Below are 25,717 nucleotides of genomic sequence, written 5' to 3'. Positions count from 1 at the left end.
GGAAAGATTATCTTTGACAGAAATCATCCACGAGATAAGCAGATATCAGACTATTCCCTTGACGATATGAAGTCAATTTCGTTGGAACTAAGAGTTCTCCCATTTCATTAGTGGATTTACTTCATGCATGGTGCTTTTCACAGGACGTCTCCCATTAAATGGAAGTTTCCCCTGACATTTCCTTGATAATTGAGGCTATGCTCCAAAGATGGAAATCTACCCATTTGATACTGCAGCTCGTTTGTGGTTTATTGTCTGTAATGTACTTTGTTCCATTTTGAACACTGTTTATTATCTCAAGGTTATGCTCAGTGCAGGAGAAGGAGGTATCCCACATATCGGTTTTCTTATTTAATTTTTGGGTGATGTGAATGAAGATGTCATTTGACACTTTTTGTATAAAGTCGATAGTCTACCGTTGTGGGCTCTGATAGGAAGGGGAAGTACATTTCAGTGATGAAAACATGAGCTTTGCCAGGACAACAAAGGGCAGACAACAGAGAACAACATGTTTAGTATGCTCATCCATCATAGACATTTGGACAGTCTGCCAGCAACCACTCAACTTCATCATTATCTGTCTGGGCTGGGCTCAAACTTGGCTGAAATGGAAAGTCCAACAATGCACAAAAAAAGCATTGTTTTGGCTTTCCAATCAGTGTAATTGTCACGATTTACTAGGAGTGGTGGGTGGAATCAGGCGCAGAGAGCAGGGTTCAGTAGATTGTCAATTTATTCTCCAGCGCACAAAAACGGTCACGCCAACACACAGGGCGCATACAATTGACCAGCCCAAACACAGGACTAAAGTAGTCCGGAGAATACATACACGAAAACCACCATACAACAGAGTATCAAAAAACAATCCCGCACAAAACAAGGGCGGGACAACCTACTATATATAAGGATGCTAATTAAACTAAAATACACACAGGTGAAACTAATAAGACAAAACCAACAGACAAACGAAAAAGGGATCGTAGTGGCTAGTAGGACGGTGACAACGACCACCGAGCACCGCCCGAACAGGCAGGGGAGCCAACTTCGGCGGAAGTCATGACAGTAATATTTATACAGTTAGATTCAAATTAATTAGTATTTCTAAAAGATAAAACATGTGCCTTATTATTGTAAGAGACATAGTCCAGTTAGTTTTAAACTATTTCTGGTAAGCCTTACAGTACTTTCCTGTTTGATTTGTGTACTCTACATTCTGTATGTCTCTGACACCCAGCAGATAGGTAATACCATACAAGTTACACCTTGCCACATGGTGACTCATTGTGCTAAATGCTAGCTGCCTTTCAATCTTCAATATATTGGTCTACCACAGAAGAGCACCAACAAGTCAGATCACTGTAAAGCTTGGTTCACACCAATATCTCACTCCTAGTGTCATTTTAACAGCGTTGATGCGCCACGTTTTAGCCTGCAATTTGAACTGTCAGGCAGCTGTGACAAGATATTGAATTGCCTGTGCACCCATCCTATCTTCATCGCTACTGAACTCTGGGTAGAACTTTATAATAAATCCACGTAATAAAGTATTTACAATAGATTGTTAAATTGTTTATTCTAAGATGTTTCATCATTAGGCCCACATTTGTATATGTTAGTAAACTAGTTATTCACACATTTCTAAAAAAAACTTTGAAAGTGTAATAATAATGAATAAGATCATGCATAAGATGTTTAATATAGCTCCTTATCAACCATTTACTAATTGTTAGTTTAGTATTTTTGCATGGCCTCATCTAAAGACTGGGCTATTTATACTTTACATATACTTCATCAATGTTTTGAGCAACCAGTATAATTTCTCACAAAAAGATGGACATTCCATTGGTAGACATTCCAGCAGTACCTGATGTTCCTTAAGGTCTCAAAAATGCCTGTAGAACATATCAAGGGTTAAATAATAAGCGCATAACACAGAGGATGTCCAAAACAGTCACACTGTTGTAATACAGTAGGAAAGTGGTATTTCCTGTTGTCTCAATTTGTAGGCTAAGAATGGGCTTCAAATTTACATTGTCAAAGTTAGAAAAACAGGGTCATATAAAATGTATACATGTTTGCGGTTTTCAATGCATTTGACGGCCAGCCAAGTAGAAAGATGAAGCCGAAAAAAACTCCCACTAGCTGAATTTTGTATGTGTCACGCCTTGACCTTAGTTATCTTTGTTTTCTTTATTATTTTGGTTTGGTCAGGGTTTGACGAGGGTGGTATGTGTGTTTTTCTCCTGTCTAGGGTTTTTGTACATCTATGGGGTTTTGGTTTGTCTAGGTAAATGTAGGTCTATGGTGGCCTGACTTGGTTCCCAATCAGAGGCAGCTGTTTATCATTGTCTCTGATTGGGGATCCTATTTAGGTTGCCATTTTCCATTTTGGTTTTGTGGGTTATTGTCTATGTGTAGTTGCATGTTAGCACTCGTGTTATATAGCGTCACGGTCGTTTGTTTCGTGTTCTTCATTTAATAAAGAAGAATGTATTCATATCATGTTACACCTTGGTCTCCTCGTTGTGACAGTATGTCTCACTTTCGACACCTTACCGGTCTACAAAAAAGAAGACATTCTTTTGCAATTTTAAAAAGTACTGGCTTTATATACTGAACAAAAATATAAATGCAACATGTAAATTGTTGGTACCATGTTCCATACGCACAAAAAGCTTATTTCTCCTAAATTGATTTACATCCCTAATAGTGAGCATTTCTCCTTTGCCAAAATAATCCATCCACCTGACAGGTGTGACATTTCATGAAGCTGATTAAACAGCAAGATCATTACACAGGTACACCTTGTGCTGTGGACAATTAAAAGGCCACTCTAAAATGTGAAGTTTTGTCACACAGCACAATGCTACAGATGTCTCAAGTTTTGAGGGGCATGCTAGCTGCAGGAGAGTCCACCAGAGCTGTTGCCAGAGAATTTAATAGAAATTCCTCTACACTAAGCCGCCTCCAATGCCGTTTAAGAGAATTTGGCAGTACATCCAACTGTCCTCGCAACCGCAGACCACGTGCATGGTGTCATGTGGGCGAGTTGATTGCTGATGTCAACATTGTGAACAGAGTGCTCCATGGTGCTGTTGGGGTTATGTTATGGGCAGGCATAAGCTACGGACAATGAACACAATTGCATTTTATCAATGGCAATTTTAATGCACAGAGATACTGTGACAAGATCCTGAGGCCCATTGTTGTGCCATTCATCCGCCGCCATCGCCTCATGTTTCAGCATGATAATGCTCGGCCCCATGTCGCAAGGATCTGTACACAATTCCTAGATGCTGAAAATGTCCCAGTTCTTCCATGGCCTGTATACTCACCTATTGAGCATGTTTGGGATGCTCTGGATTGACGTGTACAATAGCATGTTCCAGTTCCCACCAATATCCATCAACTTCGCACAGCCATTGAAGAGGAGTGGGACGACATTCCACAGGCCGCAATCAACATTATGATCAACTCTATGGGAAGGAGATGTATCGTGTTGTGGAAAATCGGATCAAATACAACGCATTACAGAACTTGTGAAATCAATTTGGCTTTTAATACAAGAGCATAGCAAGCCGGGATGGTCCGCGGAACACACTCCACTTTCCAGAGCCCCGGCTCCAGTATTTATCCACCTATCTCATATCGGTCCACCCCATATGCAGATATACATATTTCCCTGATTCTTTGTTTATCATTATCTTTTTAGTTCAGGCTTCCTACTTGCTTCCGCCCACTAACACCCACATCTGCTTTCCGTTAGATTATAATAATGGCAAGACCCTTGCTTTGACCTAAAACGAATATACGTCCCTCTAACCTATGACCTATGCTTTGACCCTGTAATTAGCTCCATGTGTTCTTTTGTATGTGTGTCTTTATCTCGGATCAGCAGACTGTGTGTTTCCTCTAGTTTTTGGTGTGTCCAGCTGCCTTGGCGCCTACATGTCTCCTTCTCTTAATGTGATCTGTTTTTAGTGTTCCTCTATCCTATACGTCTTATGTCGCCTTCTCTTCATGTGGTTGTCTAGAATCTGTAGACTATGTGTCTCCATCTTTAGTGTTTCCAGCTGTCCTATACATCTATGACCACCTCTGGTCTCCTCTCCTGTACAATAGACAATGTATTTTACCAGAATGGCAAATGCCCTCTATAAGTGTATCTCTTTCTTGTGTTACAATATTTATACTCCTCCATATATGTAAATCTACCAAAATCGCGATTCATGAGGCAAATGGTGGTCACATCAGATAGTGACTGATTTTCTGATCCACGACCCTACCTTTTCTTTTATCATCCTGTGTTGTGTGCTTATTGTTTTAGCATCAATATGTTCTAATCACCCGGGCAACCAAGTGCCGCAGCGGTCTAAGGCCCTGCATCTCAGTGCTAGAGGTGTATCACAGACCCTGGTTTGATTCCAGGCTGTATCACAACCGGACTGGATTGGGAGTCCTATATGGCGGCGCACAATTGGACCAGCGTTGTCCCGGTTAAGGGTTTGTAAATAAGAATTTGTTCTTAATTAACTGACTTGCCTAGTTTAATAAAGGTTAAATAAATAAATAATCTAGTCTATTTAAAACCTTATTAAGGAGCATCAGGTATTGCTGGAATGTCTACCAATGGAATGTCCATCTTTTGTAAGAAATTACACTGGTCACTCAAAACATTTATTTATCACCTACAGGATGCCTTCAGTGCTCAGTTCAGTGTTCAGTGTTCAGTGTCTATATATCTTGTGTCCTTCGGTCTCCTAAACTACCCACACGCATTTATGTGAGAGCTTAAACTATTACCGAAGAGTATCGCAAGACAGTTTATTAATCTGTACAGTATGATTTCCTGTGCCCTGAGAGTCAACTCTCGATACCTCTGGGCACATTGGCACCAAAAACTGGGTGATAACACCAATGACACCTGTATTCAGAGCAGTGGCCTTGATGGATCTCGATGGAAATGTGTTTCCATGACAACTTAAACAACTTGTTGCGCTCGAAGAGTTTAGACAAACCATACTATTACCTGGCGAAAATGTGGGTTTACTGCTCAAATGCCAAAATAATGTCCCAAAGGAATTTGATACAGAATTGAAGCCCACGTGCAGTATTTGTAATTGTATTTTTAAATCATCACTGTATGTCTAATAAATCACTGTGTGTGTTGATTTAATGAAAATAACTACAAAATAAAATATATTATTAATAATTTATTTCCATGAGCCTCCTTTTGCCCTTGAATTGCCCAGTCTGATCATGAGCATTAGGAACAAATGTGAATATATTTACATACACAGCCCTGATTGGCTGAGATGATGGTCTAGAGCAGTGGTTCCCAACTTTTTGTAGTCCAGTACTCCTTCAAACATTCAACCTCCAGCTGTACCCCCTGTAGCACTAGGGTCAGCGCACTCTCACAGCGCACTGTTTTTTGCCATCATTGTAAGCCTGCCACACACACACTATACAATACATTTATTAAACATATGAATGAGTATGTTTTTGTCACAACCTGGTTCGTGGGAAGTGACAAAGAGCTCTTATTGGACCAGTGCACTGTCAGAGTCGTGTGTATAGGTGGCAGGTAAGTCAGGCGCAGGAGAATCAAACTGGATGTAATGGAGTTATTTAATAACAATAAACGAAACATAACTCCAAAACTAAATATAACAATAAAACAAAGTGGGTACGAGGACCCGTCGCTCACCAATACAACCAACACAAAACTGAACAACAAACAATCTCTGACAAAGACATGAGGGGAAACAGAGGGTTAAATAAACAACAGGTAATGAATGGGATTGAAACATGATGTGTAGGAAAACAAGACAAAACCAATGGAAAATTAAAAATGGATCAATGATGGCTAGAAGACTGGTGACGTCGACCGCCGAGCACCACCCGAACAAGGAGAGGCTTCAACTTCGGCAGAAGTCGTGACAGGCACAAATAAAAATATAATAATAATCAATAATTTTCTTCTTTATTTAGCCATCTTACATTAAAAATTGTTCATCAAAAATGGTGAATAACACATCCCAGGTTAGTGCTGTTTAGAAATATTTAACCTCCACACATTAACAAGTCCAATACCTCAAATGAAAATAAACACCTTGTTCATCTACCTAGCGTGTAAGATTTTTTAAATGTTTTACGGCGAAAACACAACATATATTTATGTTAGACCACCACCAAACCAAAGAAAAAACGTAGCCATTTTTTCCAGCAAAAGATAAAAATCACAAAAGCAGGATAAAAAAAAAATCAATCACTAACCTCTTGAAAATCTTCATCAGATGACAGTCATATGACATGTTACACAGTACATTTATGTTTTGTTCGATAATATGCATTTCATATCCATAAATCTCGGTTTACATTGACGCTGTGTCACATTTTTTTTTTACGTTACGGAAAAAGCCTAACATTGCAATAATCTGAGACGTCGCTCATATGTAACAATATTTCTCCGCCATGTTGGAGTCAACAAAAATACAAAATTACAAAATAAATATTCCCTTACCTTTGATGATCTTTCATCAGAATGTAGTGCAAGGAGTCCTAGTTCAACAATAAATTGTTTTGTTTCATAATGTTCAATTCTAGTGTCCAAGTAGCAGCATTAGCTTCCACTTTCAGCTCAAATGCCCAAAAAATGACTTCTGGTCCAGGATAACTTTGCATCAAAACTTCCAAATGACATATTACAGGTCGAAGAAACTGGTCAAACTAAGTGCAGAATCAATCTTCAGGACGTTATAATCATATATATCCAATAGCATTCCAACCGGATCATTCGTTTTCATCTGGGGCTGATTGGAACAGCCGAAGCACTCAAAGGCAAACGCGCCACAATAAAATGGCATCCTTTTGCGACACCAACTACTTTCCTTCCCATTAGGTCAAAGTTCACAGCAAATGCTCCATTACACTTTCTACTGAATGAGGACATCTAGTGGAAGACGTAGGAAGTGTTTCCAGATCCATAACTTGTTGGAAAGGGAGGGGGCGATGACGTCAAAATTGCCCCAACTTTCAGGATTTCAAAACTTGTTTGGAAGATTGCCTGCCCTGTGAGTTCTGTTATACTCACAGACATAATTCAAACGGTTTTAGAAACTTCAGAGTGTTTTCTATCCAATAGTAATAACAATATGCATATATTAGCAATTTAGGACACATTTTGATGCAGTTCACTATGGGCACGCAATTCATCCAAAGTGGAAATACTGCCCCCTATCTCTAACAGAAGAAGGGTGTGCAATGCAGGGTTATATTGGAGAATCTGTCTTAAATACTTTTCCACACACAGTCTGTATGTGCCTGTATTTAGTTTTCATGCTTGTGAGGGCCGGGAATCCACTCTCACATAGGTACGTGTTTGCAAAGGGCATCAGTGTCTTAACAGCGTGATTTGCCAAGGCACGATACTCTGAGCACAGCCCAATCCAGAAATCTGGCAGTGGCTTCTGATTAAATTCAATTTTCACAGAACCGCTTGTTGCAATTTCGATGAGGCTCTCTTGTTCAGATATCGGTAAGTGGACTGGAGGCAGGGCATGAAAAGGATAACAAATCCAGTTGTTTGTGTCATCCTTTCGGGAAACTACCTGAGGAATTGCGCACCCCACTCACTCAGGTGCTTCGCTATATCACATTTGGCATTGTCCATAAGCTTGAGTTAATTTGCACACAAAAAATCATACAATAATGGGAAGACCTGTGTGTTTTCCTTGTTAATGCAGACAGAGAAGAGCTCCAACTTCTTAATCCGAGACTCAATTTTGGCCCGAACATTGAATATAGTTGTGGAGTGTCCTTCACCATTCAGGTGAGAAAAAACATCACCCAGATAGGCCAGTCGTATGAGAACAAACAAGTGAAAATGTTGGTCAGTAAAGAAAACTTTAAGCTTGTCTCTCAATTTAAAAAAAAACGTGTCAATACTTTGCCCCTTGATAACCAGCACACTTCTGTATGTTGTAAAAGTGTTACATGATTGCTGCCCATATCATTGCATAGTGCAGAAAATACACTAGAGTTCAGGGGCCTTGCTTTAACAAAGTTAACCATTTTCACTGTTTGGTTCAAAACGTCTTTCAAGCTGTCAGGCCTTCCTTTGACAGCAAGAGCCTCTCAGTGGATGCTGCAGTGTACCCAAGTGGCGTCGGGAGCAACTGCTTGCAAATTCCATGTGATGTCACAAAGCTGTCCAGTGCTTAAAAAATATCCTCTCCTGTTGTCCTGGTTTCTAGAGGTTTGCAGAAGAGGATGTCTTTCTTAACTTCTTGAAACTCCCCATCCCGGATCCGGGATCGTGACTAAAGCCTCAGGCTCAGTAGCATAACGCAACGTTAACAATTTCTGAAAATCGCAAATAAAATTAAAATAATGCGTCTGCTCTCAAGCTTAGCCTTTTCTTAACAACACTGTCATCTCAGATTTTCAAAATATGCTTTTGAACCATAGAAATTGACTAATTTGTGTAAGAGTATGCAAAGCTAGCATAGCATTTTGTGTAGCATGTAGCACGCAACATTTTCACAAAAACCAGATAACCAAATAAATAAAATCATTTACCTTTGAAGAGCTTCTGATGTTTTCAATGAGGAGACTCTCAGTCACATACCAAATGCGCAGTGTTTCCTGAAAGCATCTGTGTGTAGGAGAAATCGTTCCGTTTTCTACATTGCGTCTGGCTACCGAAACGAACCGAAAATGCAGTCACCTACAACGTAAAACTTTTTCTGGATTAACTACATAATATCGACCGAAACATGGCAAACGTTGTTTGGAATCAGTCCTCAAGGTGTTTTTTCACATATCTCTTCATTGACATGCAGTTCGTGGAAGCTTGCTTTACTCTCTGTATCGTATGGAAAAATACTGGCAGGTGACTTTTGCGCACCAATTTCGGCGCAGGACACCAGGCGGACACGTGGTAAATGTGGTCTGTTATGGTCAATCTTCCAATGATCTGCCTACAAATACGTCACAATGCTGCAGACACCTTGGGGAAACGACAGAAAGGGTTGACTCATTCCTCTTGCGTTCACAGCCATATAAGGAGACCATGGAAAACAGAGCCTCAAAAATCCTTGTCATTTCCTGGATGCCATCTCATCGTGGTTTTGCCTGAAGCTCACGTTATAGGGCACGCACAGAGAAGATCTTTGTATTTCTGGACACGTCAGAGTGTTTTCTTTCGAACGGTAGCAATTATATGCATAGTCGAGCATCTTTTTGTGACAAAATATCTTGTTTAAAACGGGAACGTTTTTCATCCAAAAATGAAATAGCGCCCCCAGAGCATCAACAGGTTAACTGACCCCCCATTAACATAACGGACATATACCAAGAGCTGTCCCAGAGTCTGTTGACTCATCCAGCTGTAACGCATAGAATTCACTGGCTTGTATGCAAAGCAGTAATTGTTTCAAAACATCTCCTGCCATGTCACTGATGCATTGTGAAACAGTGTTGTTTGATGAAGTCATTGTCTGTATATATATTTTTGGCCTTTTTGGCCCATATCCACGGCAGTAGGAAGAATGAAGTCCTCCACAATAGAATGGGGCTTGCCTGTCCTAGCCACTCGGTAGCTCACCATATAAGATGCTTCTAGCCGCTTCTTATTAATGGTATCTGTTGCTTTTATGCATGTCTTACTACTCTAAAGTTTTCTTAATTCTCGCTCTAAATAGTCCCGTGGCTTATTTTTCAAATGGGCATGTTTTGTTTCTAAATGTCTGCGTAAGAGTGAAGGTTTCATCGAGTTGTAAGACAGTACTTCTGCACATATAACACAATTCTCCCAATATAAGTGAACCCCAAATCAATGTAGTTCTAATCATATTTGCGCAACTTCAATGGTCCAACGTCCCTATCTGTTGTTCGGTGCTTCCCCGGGTAAGGGGGCAGTAGCTCTTCGGCTGCATCAGATTCACAACTGTCAGTGTCCATGCTAGCTGGGCTAACAACAAATGTAGAATTACTGATGCTAGCATTGGATGTGCTCGTAGAAGCAGAACAACTTGTGTCGTCGACAGGTGCAGGTGAGGTACTGCTGGCAGTAGGTATGTGTCTCTTTGGACGCAGGTCTTACTTTTCTGAACCATTTATCCCTTTTCATGCAAACGGAATGACCAGCAGCTACATTTGGCTACATACAGACCGTTAGTGGAATTCCCTCGAGAGAATAGTGCTTAATGTGATTGGATGTTAATTATTTGACTAGGCTACCTGTATTTGAGGTTTTGTTGTTATTTCGCTGAACACTAGATGGTTTATTTTATTTTTGGCAGTGAAACAAGGCTACTCAGGCGAGAGAAAAAACTTACCCAAATGTATAGCCCTGTTGGAAAATGTAAATGGACTGCTTGAAAATGTGAAGAAAAATTGTTTAAAAAAAACTAAATTATTTTTTTGTAAAAATAAATAAATGTGAATCACATTTTTATTAGGCATTCTCCTGACGGCAAATCCCTGGGGTTTGGGAATACCTGGTCTAGAGAACACCCCCTTACCCAGATGAACAGTCATTGGTATATTATAATCAGAACACATAGTGATGTCATGATGTAGGCCAAAAGTTCCATCCCACCTAAACATGCTGAAAATCAATACATTTTTTTCAAGGAAGTGGCTGAGGTTCCAGATTTTCTGGAACCCGACTTGCAGTGTCTTTTGATACTTGCAATGGCTTTTGATACGGAGATTCCTACACGTGCAGGATTTCTTTTTTATACGTAGCTTCTAACCACACTGCTGACATGGAGGGGGAAACTAGTTCCAACTATGCATTCCATGCCTCAAGCACACTTTCATGTTCTTTTTTCATGTTCTTTTTTCATGTTGTAGCCTTGATAAAAGATATGATCGACATGTTCATACAAACTTTGTTGTATGGTATAACAGTATATTTAGGCAAACATATCACACACAAGCAAGACACCTACAGGCAGTCAAAATAGCAATTATTTTCTCATCATTGTAAACATGGGATAGTTCTTATTTCAGCAACTGTCTCTATGATGTGGCAGCATAACTATGAAGATTATTTTCACAAATAGTAGGCAGTCCAAAGCGGTAGTTAACAGATAACTGAAGGAATAATAGTGCGCCGGGCGATGCAAAACTCTGTATTCGTTGCCAAGGCCTTTTTCAAACAGCTCTTACACAAAAAGGGCATTATTCTATTTTTCACAATTTCAGTGTTATTTTGACTTCATGGGAACGCTGTTCCTTTTCTATTTTTATGAACACCTTGCACTTTCACTTTTTGTATTACTTTGAGCATGAAGAGGGCACTGGGCAATGGGGTGGAGCCCTGAGCTCAGGCTGTGTGACAGACTTCTCTTGTCCTTGGTTAGAGTTAGGGTCAAGGTTGAGCCAGGGGTGGACATGAACCTAGGGTTAAGGTTATGGCTATGGTTAGGGTTGAGCTGGAGTGTAGACATGAACCTAGGGTTAAGGTTATGGCTATGGTTAGGGTTGAGCTGGAGTGTAGACATGAACCTAGGGTTAAGGTTATGGCTATGGTTAGGGTTGAGCTGGAGTGTAGACATGAACCTAGGGTTAAGGTTATGGCTATGCTTAGGGTTGAGCTGGAGTGTAGACATGAACCTAGGGTTAAGGTTATGGCTATGCTTAGGGTTGAGCTGGAGTGTAGACATGAACCTAAGGTTAAGGTTATGGCTATGCTTAGGGAGCTTGAGCTGGAGTTATGTAGGTTACATGAACCTAGGGTTAAGGTTATGGCTATGGTTAGGGTTGAGGGTTGAGCTGGAGGTTATGTAGACATGAACCTAGGGTTAAGGTTATGGCTATGCTTAGGGTTGAGCTGGAGTGTAGACATGAACCTAGGGTTAAGGTTATGGCTATGCTTAGGGTTGAGCTGTAGACATGAACCTAGGGTTAAGGTTATGGCTATGCTTAGGGTTGAGCTGGAGTGTAGACATGAACCTAGGGTTAAGGTTATGGCTATGGTTAGGGTTGAGCTGGAGTGTAGACATGAACCTAGGGTTAAGGTTATGGCTATGCTTAGGGTTGAGCTGGAGTGTAGACATGAACCTAGGGTTAAGGTTATGGCTATGGTTAGGGTTGAGCTGGAGTGTAGACATGAACCTAGGGTTAAGGTTATGGCTATGGTTAGGGTTGAGCTGGAGTGTAGACATGAACCTAGGGTTAAGGTTATGGCTATGCCTAGGGTTAAGGTTAACCTGGCTATGGCTTAGGGTTGAGCTGGAGTGTAGACATGAACCTAGGGTTAAGGTTATGGCTATGGTTAGGGTTGAGCTGGAGTGTAGACATGAACCTAGGGTTAAGGTTATGGCTGTGGTTAGGGTTGAGCTGGAGTGTAGACATGAACCTAGGGTTAAGGTTATGGCTATGCTTAGGGTTGAGCTGGAGTGTAGACATGAACCTAAGGTTAAGGTTATGGCTATGCTTAGGGTTGAGCTGGAGTGTAGACATGAACCTAGGGTTAAGGTTATGGCTATGGTTAGGGTTGAGCTGGAGTGTAGACATGAACCTAGGGTTAAGGTTATGGCTATGCTTAGGGTTGAGCTGGAGTGTAGACATGAACCTAGGGTTAAGGTTAGTGATCTTCACCTCTGGTCAGCATTTGAGCACCCCTTTTTTCCAGTGCTCCTACCTCCCTTCCTTCTCCTCCACTCCTCTCCCCTCAACACTCCTTACACCACTTTCTCTACACAGCACTGTGTACATCTCATGAGTATCTTCTTGCTGAGATTTTCCATCTCTGGGAAGAAAAAAGTAAGAGACAAAACAGCAGAGTAATAACTTCTCTGAAGGGTTCATTCTGAGCATCCCCACAGTTGTTATATTTTCTCTTTTAACTGTTGAAACTCTCTAACTGTGTTTGTTGTGAATAGATCAACAACCTAAGTCTGAGGTACGTTACTCACTCTTGTAATTCACATTTTGTGTATTGTCTTTACAGAAGAGCTATTTTCTGAGATACTGTATGTCCTCATGTCAATCATTCCCATGTTTGAAAGCATTGTCCAATCTTTAACACTAAGTCAGGACCATGGAGAGTACTCTATCAGCCTTTTGGGCAATGACCTACAAAGTAAATGTATTTACAACCATTACAGGTATACAAGTTGTCCAAATGTTGTTCGTGTACACACTTATGTCTCGTAATTTTATTGGAAAATTCAATTTCTTTACCAAATGTAGTTTGCGTCCCAAATTCAACTGAGAAATAGAATTTACAATGATAATTAAAACTCATTGTCATTGCAGTCTATAATTCAGCTGGTATTTCAAATAAAGAACTTAAAGGGATTTGGAGGGGAAATGTCCAAGCTATTACCTTTAAAGTATTACTTTTAAGCGTGGGGCTTTGTTAAAAGATTAAAAATGAATTGCCTGTGAATGTTGAGAAATCGGTAAACAGAAACCCATTATAAATGCATTGTGTGCTAGTGGCGAGTCTATTATACCTAGAAAAGTTATAAGTAGACCTCATTGAATTGTTTCCTAAATTCAAACCTCTAAGTGCCCAAAATGCCTCCTTCAAGTCAATTGGGGCGGCAGGGTAGCCTAGTGGTTAGAGCGTTGGACTAGTAACCGGAAGGTTGTGAGTTCAAACCCCCGAGCTGACAAGGTACAAATCTGTCGTTCTGCCCCTGAACAGGCAGTTAACCCACTGTTCCCAGGCCGTCATTGAAAATAAGAATGTGTTCTTAACTGACTTGCCTGGTTAAATAAAGGTAAAAAAAAATTAAAAAAAATGAGAGTACACTTGAGACATAAACAGCTGTGGAAGTTGCAGAATGAAAAAAGCAACTGTTTGAGGACCAACATAAGTGATTCATACAGATGTAGGACTGTAATTTTGACCTACACTGTCACAGCAAAATCATCCTGCTGCAACAGGATTTGAACGTTTAGTTCATAATGTTGCTTGATCGGTGGTTAAGCTACTAGCTCGCCAAAAGTAGGCTACATGAAAAGTGCAATACTATTAATATAACCGTGTCTTAGAGTGGGTTTTTAGTGAATTTATGTAAATCACAAAGCTCATCTGCATTTCCTGCAGTGCAGGAAAATTCTCAGCAACAAAAGAGTGACCAAATTAAAGATCCTACATCTTTAGATCATCATAATAATGATAGCACCCATTTCCCGCCAGACAGATGTAAGATCTTAATTTGTTTCTTCAGCAGGAAAATAATCATGCAGAAACAAGAAATGTTAATTGTTATGTGGATAAAGATGAAGTTTTATTAGTCGTATGTACAGGATACGAATAGTACATATTGTCCAATTAAATGCTTGAATAATAAAAGATAAGAATACAAACATAAAGTAGATGACTCAATAGAATAGAATAAACATTTTAAACATAAGTATAATACATGAAGACACAATTATTTTGTCCAATATTTACACATATAAATAAGTGGGGGACGGGGGCTAGTGAATAAATTGAGCAGTATGTGTGTGTGTGTGTCTGTGTGTGTGTGTGTGTGTGTGTGTGTGTGTGTGTGTGTGTGTGTGTGTGTGTGTGTGTGTGTGTGTGTGTGTGTGTGTGTGTGTGTGTGTGTGTGTGTGTGTGTGTGTGTGTGTGGGTGCTAAGGTGCAGAGAGTCAGAGCAGTTGGTCAGTCTAGTTCAAGTGTTCAGCAGTCTGATGGCTTGTAAATTGAAACTGTCTCTGTGCCTGTTGGTATCAGACCTCATGCTCCGATACCGTCTGCCCAACGTTAAGGGAGAGAACAGCTCGTGGCTGGAGTGTGTGAGGTCCTTGATCATGTTCCGTGCCAGGCACCGTTTCAAGTAGATATCCTGGATGGGTGGGAACACGGTCCCAGTAATGTACCATCTTCACCACCCGCTAGAGGGCCTTGCAGTTGTGGACAGAGCAATACCCTTATCCAGCCATGATGCAACTGGTCAGGATGATCTCGTGGGTGCAGCGGTAGGTAGTATTTGGATAGGTTCCGAGTTTCATGCAGAATTTCTTCAGCCGCTTTAGTAAGTAGAGATGCTGTTGTGCCCTCTTGACAAGAGTGGTGGTGTTTTTGGTCCATGTCAAGTCATTGGTGATGTGGACTCCGAAGAACTTAAAACTTGTGACTCTCTCTACTGCAGTCCCGTTGATATGGATCGGGCATGTTCCCTCCTCTGCTTCCTGAAGTCAATAATAAACTTTGTTTTGCTGACGTTGAGGGAGAGATTGTTGTCATGAACCCACAATGCCAGTTCACTTACCTCCTCCCTATAGGCTGACTCATCGTTGTTGGTTATCAGGCCTACAACTGTGATGTCGTCAGCACACTTCATGATGAAGGTGGTGTCGTGCAAAGCCATGCAGTTGTGTGTTAACAGGGAGTACCCGTGTTAAGAGTCAGCGTGGAGGAGGTGTTGTTGCCAATCCTCACAGCCTGTGGTCTGCCCATCAGGAAGTCCAGGATCCAGTTGAAAAGGGTTGTTTCCAGACCCAGGGCTCTGGGCACTGAGTAATGGAAATTACATCTTGGAGTGTGCCTTGGAGTGGGTCCAGTGTGCCTGACCAGTGTGCCTGATCAGTGTGCCTGACCAGTGTGCCCTTGATGTGGGCCATGACCTGCCTCTCGAAGCACTTCATGATTACCGAGGTGAGTACGACAGAGCAATAGTCATTTGGACATCTACTTGTTTTTCTATGGCACTGTTGACGATGGTGGTCTCCCTACAACAGGTGGGGACTACAGCCTGGGACAGGGACAGGTTCAAGAAGTCCACAAGTGGGGTGGACATTTTTGTAGGGGTTCCTACAGTCTGAAATTTCAAAGTGGAAATTACAAACTTTAGAAGCTTTTTTACCTCATATACACTACAAGTTTTAAAATAACCATGTGGCAGAAAGTTATTCTGCAACAGGGTGATCAAATTAAGATCCTACATCTGTATGTGTTGAGCAGACTCTGACAGTCTGTGTAATGGAGCAGTGCTTCTGGAGAGAGAGTAACAAAGTGAAATAATGGGGACATTTGTTTTCTTCTACAGGAAAATCCAGAGCGACTGATTAAATATTGACTTGTGATTCTCTAAGTTCTCTTTCGTCCGCCAGATGCATAATTAATATCAGCTAAATTAACTCTGATGCTGTTACATTATGTTTTCTGTTATTTATTTATTTAATTGTTGGTTTGTGTTGCAGCTGTGTAATTGTATGGAAAGGCAAATGCCTAGAAATGTAGAGGGTAACCTAGTTGTTGTGAAGTGCATTGTTCATCTATGTAGCATACAGTTCAGAAGGCTACATTCAACTGAATCTGTTTATATTGTTATCCTTTAGTAGTTCGCTGCTTGCTGCAGTGTCTTTTGTCTGGTGAACTGCTGTATTATTGCAGGCTTGAAAGAAACTGTGGAAATGTCCATTGAACTGCTCAATCTTTTTTTTGCAATCTTGAAAGGAACTGTAGAGATGGTCACAGTGATTATATTTCTTCACTAGAACTGGAAGTGTGTCACGCCAGTCCCCCTCTAGCCATTAAAGTAGTACTCCAGTCTCCTTTTCACCTCATCTAGCACATAGATTCACTTAACAAAAGGCACATCTCAATAGGTGGCCCAGGCAACTAATGACACAAGTGGGGGGTGTGAGCCTTTCCTCTTTTGTTCTCTATTGTTCCTCTATTGTTCCTCAAGCAAGGGGGAGGCTGATGACATCACAGATACCCATCAGACCAACTCCTTGAATGCCGTACTCCATGAAGTCTGCAGTTGTCTAAAAACACATTTGCTAAATTGTTCAATCCCTTAGTGTGTGTACTTCACTGTATTTATACTTGGAATATCGCTTTTCAACAGTAAAAGTTTTAAAACATTGCTGGAGGACATCTTGAATAGGAACATGCAGCAACTTAGCCTCAGATTTGTAGCACGGCCCCTTGAGCACATACTGTCATGGATGGTTGGTGTAAAACCTTTGCGGAAATACAATCGAGCTGATGATAAGGATCCTGTTCAGAAAGCCTTTTGGCTGGTGTTATTCTGGGTTCCAGGGATAAAGCCAATCAGTTCCGTTGTCAGTCAGTCCTTACGGCTGATGATCATCCATGTGAAAATAAACTGCAGGTAGCCTAGCGGTTAAGAGCATTGTAAGTGAAAGGTCGCTGTATTGAATCCCTGAGCTGTCAAGGTGGAATATAATCTGCCCCTCTGCTCTTGAGCAAGGCAGTTAACCCCCAACAACAGCTGCTCCATATGTGCTGTGGACGTTGATTAAGGCAGCCCCCTGCGCCTCTCTTATTCAGAGGGGTTGGTGTAAATGTAGAAGACATACAGTATTTCAGTTGAATGCATTCAGTTGTGTAATTGCCTAGGTATCCCCATCCCTGTGTTACCAGTCCTCTGTAGCCCTCAGAGGTGAAAGAGAATGGTTTTCCATAAACATCGAAGCATCTCTGGGGCAGTGAAACTGTATTACTGAGTAGTGAGTAGAACAGTAAATCCTCTATTATCCCACAATAGAGAGTAGTGAGTAGAACAGTAAGTCCTCTATTATCCCACAATAGAGAGTAGTGAGTAAAATTGTAAATCCTCTATTATCCCACAATAGAGAGTAGTGAGTAGAACAGTAAGTCCTCTATTATCCCACAATAGAGAGTAGTGAGTAGAACAGTAAGTCCTCTATTATCCCACAATAGAGTGTAGTGAGTAGAACAGTAAATCCTCTATTAACCCACAATAGAGAGTAGTGAGTAGAACAGTAAATCCTCTATTATCCCACAATAGAGAGTAGTGAGTAGAACAGTAAATCCTCTATTATCCCACAATAGAGAGTAGTGAGTAGAACAGCAAATCCTCTATTATCCCACAATAGAGAGTAGTGAGTAGAACAGTAAATCCTCTATTATCCCACAATAGAGAGTAGTGAGTAGAACAGTAAATCCTCTATTATCCCACAATAGAGAGTAGTGAGTAGAACAGTAAATCCTCTATTATCCCACAATAGAGAGTAGTGAGTAGAACAGTAAATCCTCTATTATCCCACAATAGAGAGTAGTGAGTAGAACAGTAAATCCTCTATTATCCCACAATAGAGAGTAGTGAGTAGAACAGTAAATCCTCTATTATCCCACAATAGAGAGTAGTGAGTAGAACAGTAAGTCCTCTATTATCCCACAATAGAGAGTAGTGAGTAGAACAGTAAATCCTCTATTATCCCACAATAGAGAGTAGTGAGTAGAACAGTAAGTCCTCTATTATCCCACAATAGAGAGTAGTGAGTAGAACAGTAAATCCTCTATTATCCCACAATAGAGAGTAGTGAGTAGAACAGTAAATCCTCTATTATCCCACAATAGAGAGTAGTGAGTAGAACAGTAAATCCTCTATTATCCCACAATAGAGAGTAGTGAGTAGAACAGTAAATCCTCTATTATCCCACAATAGAGAGTAGTGAGTAGAACAGTAAATCCTCTATTATCCCACAATAGAGAGTAGTGAGTAGAACAGTAAATCCTCTATTATCCCACAATAGAGAGTAGTGAGTAGAACAGTAAATCCTCTATTATCCCACAATAGAGAGTAGTGAGTAGAACAGTAAATCCTCTATTATCCCACAATAGAGAGTAGTGAGTAGAACAGTAAATCCTCTATTATCCCACAATAGAGAGTAGTGAGTAGAACAGTAAATCCTCTATTATCCCACAATAGAGAGTAGTGAGTAGAACAGTAAATCCTCTATTATCCCACAATAGAGAGTAGTGAGTAGAACAGTAAATCCTCTATTATCCCACAATAGAGAGTAGTGAGTAGAACAGTAAATCCTCTATTATCCCACAATAGAGAGTAGTGAGTAGAACAGTAAGTCCTCTATTATCCCACAATAGAGAGTAGTGAGTAGAACAGTAAATCCTCTATTATCCCACAATAGAGAGTAGTGAGTAGAACAGTAAATCCTCTATTATCCCACAATAGAGAGTAGTGAGTAGAACAGTAAATCCTCTATTATCCCACAATAGAGAGTAGTGAGTAGAACAGTAAATCCTCTATTATCCCACAATAGAGAGTAGTGAGTAGAACAGTAAATCCTCTATTATCCCACAATAGAGAGTAGTGAGTAGAACAGTAAATCCTCTATTATCCCACAATAGAGAGTAGTGAGTAGAACAGTAAATCCTCTATTATCCCACAATAGAGAGTAGTGAGTAGAACAGTAAATCCTCTATTATCCCACAATAGAGAGTAGTGAGTAGAACAGTAAGTCCTCTATTATCCCACAATAGAGAGTAGTGAGTAGAACAGTAAATCCTCTATTATCCCACAATAGAGTGTAGTGAGTAGAACAGTAAATCCTCTATTATCCCACAATAGAGAGTAGTGAGTAGAACAGTAAATCCTCTATTATCCCACAATAGAGAGTAGTGAGTAGAACAGTAAATCCTCTATTATCCCACAATAGAGAGTAGTGAGTAGAACAGTAAATCCTCTATTATCCCACAATAGAGAGTAGTGAGTAGAACAGTAAATCCTCTATTATCCCACAATAGAGTGTAGTGAGTAGAACAGTAAGTCCTCTATTATCCCACAATAGAGAGTAGTGAGTAGAACAGTAAATCCTCTATTATCCCACAATAGAGAGTAGTGAGTAGAACAGTAAATCCTCTATTATCCCACAATAGAGAGTAGTGAGTAGAACAGTAAATCCTCTATTATGCCACAATAGAGAGTAGTGAGTAGAACAGTAAATCCTCTATTATCCCACAATAGAGAGTAGTGAGTAGAACAGTAAATCCTCTATTATCCCACAATAGAGTGTAGTGAGTAGAACAGTAAGTCCTCTATTATGCCACAATAGAGAGTAGTGAGTAGAACAGTAAGTCCTCTATTATCCCACAATAGAGAGTAGTGAGTAGAACAGTAAGTCCTCTATTATCCCACAATAGAGTGTAGTGAGTAGAACAGTAAGTCCTCTATTATGCTACAATGCATACTGTTTGTAAAATCATCCAAATCCCTTTTTAAAAAACAGTCTCTCCTGGGCTGCATTTACATAGGCTGCCCAATTCTAATATTTTTTCCAATAACTTTTGACCAATTATGTCAGATGTTTTTCAGAGCTGATGTGATTGGTCAAAAGACCAATTAGTGGGAAAAAAACATTGGAATTGGGCTGCCTGTCTAAAGCAGCCTCAGTGGCATAATTAACACGATTTCCGAGCTTAACCTTTTGGTATGGGTTAGAGGCACTGTTCAATGTTTGCCTGATTAATGTTTTAAATAAATGCAATCAGAATATAAAGCATTTGTTAGTCAACTATTTATGTTTTAGACTTAATTGCTGTTCGTTAAACAAGAGAAGTTAGAGGGTTGTGCAAGCAGAGGGTGTGCCCTACCCTTAGCGAATTGTGGACGTTTGAAGACTGGTAATTACCATGAATTCACTACAAAGCGTTGTTTTTCTGCATTTCTAAATTCTGTTTATCGGAAGATGAAGTTCATCTATCTACACATTTAGATAAACACTGTGTGACATTAAAACGCATTGTTATAATGCACGGCTAGTTAACATAAGAAAAGTAACACACTGCACAACACTGACCATATGATATTTAATTTTAATTTTAATTTTAATTTTTATCATTTTTATGAGAAGCTAAATCTTTCAGCTGAGAACAAAGTGTTTAACATATTATTGCATATTTAACATATTGTCTCTGCCCAAAATAGATGAGAGGAAAAGGGATTGCTTTTCAATAGGGATGGTGTTATTTATTGAGATTGTCTCGTCAGTGCGTTGGTGTCATAGATGGGTGGAATTTTTATTTTATTTTTCTCCTGCATTAGTTGCTATGTGATAATGTTTATCAAATGAAGAAATTAAATGTATTTTGTTATATGAAATACATTTTGCTGCCTTTTATGTGTCAGTAATGACCAGATCATTGCTGAAAAACACCCTGATGCATAAATACTTCCACTGATAACTGTGGCCAATCCATCATTAAGTCCTTTGGTGTCCCAAAATGACTTAATTAAGGGGATGCATGTGAGTGATTTATGGTTGCCATGACAGTTAGGCTTATTATGCTTTTTTTCCAGAGCTCATTCCATTGGAGGTAACTTTGTGCATTGGGAACATGTTAGTGAAAGTCATCTCTTAAGTTAACCGTGTCATTTATTTCAGCTTTTGACACTGACTTATGTTACTGTTTAATGATCTAACCTGGGTCCTTGATCATTTGACCTTCCCGCAATAGGACGCCAACCTCGACGAGATCATTGATAGCTGTACACCTGCTTGCACACCTACATTAGTGAACAACAAACAAACCCTAATGATTGTTACATTGCAGTCATACATCTTCCAGTGGTTTCTCTGCAAATGAATGATGATTAACATGTGTATAATAGATTCCCACCCAATTACCTCTCACTCCAGCTTTCAGCTTTAAGGCCTCGACTCTCCATCACTCTGACATTTACTACTTCATCCACTCTGGTCCTTCCGTCCATTAATAACCCTCTGCTTGACTTGGTGCCCAAAAAACACATTGGCTAAAGCACACATGGAAGACTAAAGCAGAAATCAGTTGCAATCCTTCATTCCTAAAATAACAATGTACTAAGGAGTTCTCTCCCTTTATAATGTGTTGCTTTTTATGTGGACTGTCATGTAAGCTTATCTTGAGCCAATGTAACTGGTATTAAAAGTTGAGTGCCTACAATGTTTTTTATGATGGACTTCTTAGTTTTGGGATCTCTGAGGATTCATATTCATAGCTGAACAGTGACAAGGGAAATTCTGTAATATCAGTGCCTGACTGTAGACATTTGTTCCCCTGAAGATCTCCAGACTATTATTAGTCACTTGATTTAAGGAGCAACCAGATTGTTGGACAAACCATACATTATTATTGTACTCTTACAGATACAATGTTATCATATAGCACATACTATCTTCTTTCCAGGGGTGGTGTTTTAATCTAAAAAGTAATTTCAGTGATTCAGCCACTGACTGAAGCCTCTCTGTTTTGAATAGGACGATTTGCTCGCTCAATATAATCCTGTGTGATAATTGTGCAGGTTTGTAGCCTATGGATCTATTCTCCTTGCATTGCAGACCTGGCTGTGCCCCATGCATGGTGGGGTGTCAGGCTCCATCCTGCCAAACGCTGGCACTAACAAGTCAGCCTCTGGCCAGGTTGAGGGAGGGTAGGTCTGTTCCTCCTGTTCCCCCTGGGCAGTGTGTACTCACTAACCACACAGCCTCTCCAACTCTAGAGCAACACAGAGCAGCTCAGGGAGAAAAAATTGTGTAAAAGAAGCCTGGTGGGGGAGGCATGGTATGAGACAGATATCTCTGGCAGACACACAGTGCTGCCGAGCTGGCTGAGAATGAGGCCTTTACCAAGGCCCTGGAGTGCAATGTCAGACAATTTTATTCCACCATTAAGTCAGGTCGGATTGAGGTCCTCAATGAACAAATGAAGAGACCTGGCCGTGTGGTGCCAGGACAACAACCTCTCCCTCAACATAATCAAGACAAAGGAGATGATTGTGCACTACAGGAAAAAGAGGACCGAGCACGCCCCCATTTTCATCAATGGGGCTGTAGTTGAGAGCTTCAAGATCCTTGGTGTCCACCTCACCACCAAACTAACATGGTCCAAGCACACCGAGACAGTCATGAAGAGGGCACAACAAAACCTATTCCCCATCAGGAGACTGAAAAGATTTTGCATGGGTCCTCAGATCTTCAAAAGGTTCTACAGCTGCATCATTGAGAGCATCCTGACGGGTTGTATCACTGCCTGGTATGGCAACTGCTTGGCCTCCGACCGCAAGGCACTACAGAGGGTAGTGTGTACGGCCCAGTACATTACTGGGGCCAAGCTTTCTGCCATCCAGGACCTCTATACCAGGCGGTGTCAGTGCAAGGCCCTAACAATTGTCAAAGACTCCAGTCATCCTAGTCATAGACTGTTCTCTCAACTACCACATGGCAAGTGGTACCGGAGCGCCAAGTCTAGGTCCAAGAGACTTCCAAACAGCTTCTACCCCCAAGCCATAAGACTCCTGAACATCAAATGGCTACCAAGACTATTTGCATCCACCCCCCCCCCCCCACTCATTTACACCGCTGCAGCTCTCTGTTATCATCTATGCATAGTCACTTTAATAACTCTATCTACATGTACATATTACCTCAACTGACCGGTGCCCCACACATTGACAATGTACCGATACCACCCTGTATATAGTCTTGCTATTGTTATTTTACGGCTGCACTTTAATTACTTGTAACTTGTATTTCTTATTCATTTTTTTTTAACTGCATTGTTGGTTAGGGGCTCCTAAGTTAGTATTTCACTGTATGGTTTTTCACCTGTTGTATTCGACACGTGACTAATACCATTTGATTTGATTTCTATCCTGAAGTATCCAAAAGTAGCCGGAGTTCTCCAGAATATACATTCTTACAATCACTTGCTGTACTTTATAGAACACATACAGTATGAACTCATTCTGTAGAGGGTTATTTTGGTGGACAGATCAGCAGGGGTCATTGTCTTTACCACTCCATCAATGTCATCACAGTCTACAGCTTCATATCACAAGGGGACCTTTGGTAACCTGAAAACAAAGCCTCAGACGTGTTTTGTTCTCGTGAATAGGCTGGATGACTGGAGAGCCCAGACTCTGAGACAGGTTAAAGTCTTTGCATTTTGAATAGAAAAAAAGGCCTGACCTTAGCTCTGGGAAGAACTTTACACTGTGCACTGGTTTCTATACACCAGAGCAAACATCACATGAACTATTTAAACTATTCAAACATTTAGTGAACAAACTTATTGTTTTCTTCCTAGATAGGCAGTTACCTTAAGTAAGTCTACACTGTGGAATTGAAAATGCCTGCTGGAGGAAAGTGCTGCCCCTAATTTCAGAATGTTAATGGAATCCTTAACTTTCTATTTTGTATTGAGTTTTGATTGGAATTGTCTCAATGTGCCTCTCTTATTTTCGGTTTAATTTAGTATGGTTATTCAAAACACACAAGATGGCACTGCCTTGTTCTATTGATTCTAGCTATTTGAGTAATCATCAATTCTACCTTCACCCAATGAGGCTTCTCATCTCACTCTTGTTTACAACAAATCTTGTGTAGCCTAGTCTCTGCTGTTGATTTAAATAATGAACACAAAACAAGAATAGAGAAACTGGAAAAACAACCAACATAACAATTACACTGTGTACAAGGTAAGCGTATTTGTCCTAACTTCTGTTTATTTTCTACCACCTGCTGAGTGTGCAATGTACATCAAGACCAGGTCAGTCATGTACGCAGTATGTGATCAATGTTTTCATAATTCCTTCTGATTGGGGAGGTAGGTACCCTAGCAGTTGAGCACTGGACCAGTAACCAAAAGGTTGCTGGTTCAAATCCCCAAGCTGACGAGGTGAAACATTTGTCAATGTGCCCTTTAGCAATGCACTTAGCCCTGGTCACTCTGGATAAGAGTGTCTGCTGAATGACTAAAATGTAAGTTCACAAAAAGCATTCAAGACAAGAGCAGGCAAGGTCCACAACAAAAGTCGTGTGTGGGTAAAATCACCGGGGGGGGGGAATCAATAACTCACCCTACTTGTAGAGAAACGGCTTCTTTTCTTTCATGTTGATGAAACGGTCTACCATTCTGTCATACAGTACACACTTTTATTTTTTGTTGTCCTAGGCTGCCTGGCTAAAATGCTTGCATACTAGCATAACTTCCTTCTATATCTAGCTACATATTGAACTTCCATCCTCTCAGGCCAGGGGCACAACAATGTATGAATGAATGGTTGGATCAGAATAGCTGTTATAATCATTGGCCAGTACGGAGAATTAAGTAAAACCTCAAGTCAAATCCCTATCTTCATCCATGGCTAATTTAGGAAAGGGACAATTTTAACTACCAGAGGACAACAACACAATAAAATGCAACAATTCAAGTTTTTCTGTCAACAACAACACAATAAAAGCTGGCTTCCCTCAACACTTTTTTTTAGTGCGCCAGGACCAATCACAGTTGCTTAGCTCAATGTTGATTGACACATTTTTTATACTTTTTTAAATCAAGGATGGCTAAATGCTCGCTGGCTTCCCTTGCCTTCAATGCTACGGGCGGCAACAATGTCATACTCGTTTAGGCCAGACAGCATCAGATAGATGGCCTACAAGTATATGTTTCGCTCGTTCAGATGCTTTCTCCTGTGAGATACATTCAGCCTCTTGCTAATTGAAGGAAAATTGTGAAACACAGAGAGATGAAAAATACATAATTATACTTATTTTTCTTTTTTTCTTGGTTAATTGCTTGGGGAAGCCTGGCTTCCCTTGGCATCCATGAGTACAAGCTACTTGTACACAATGACAGACAACTCTTGTCTCTAATGAGATTATCCTTGATTGGTTGTAACTAATATGGACAACGATATTCACCAATACCAGTTGATTAGCATATGTTGTCATTCGTCATAGCAGCAGGAGTTGAAGTGGGAATAGGGGTTGTAGCACTGAAGCAGGTGCAAGTTTATCAGTGGAGGCTGTGTTGTTGAGTGCCTGTGGTAGTGTTGACGTTAGAATTTGACTGGTGTTATATCTGGAACACACATGACTCCCCCCTGTTCTCTATGAGCTCAGGGTACATCACGCCAGAGGCTGTGTCTGTGCTAGTCTTTAGGCTAGTCTGCACGTGTTCTTCT

Source organism: Oncorhynchus masou, chromosome 11, assembly GCF_036934945.1.
Source record: "Oncorhynchus masou masou isolate Uvic2021 chromosome 11, UVic_Omas_1.1, whole genome shotgun sequence".
Lineage (NCBI taxonomy): Eukaryota > Metazoa > Chordata > Actinopteri > Salmoniformes > Salmonidae > Oncorhynchus > Oncorhynchus masou.
The sequence above is the reverse complement of the archived record's forward strand: the minus strand, read 5'-3'. Positions refer to the sequence as shown.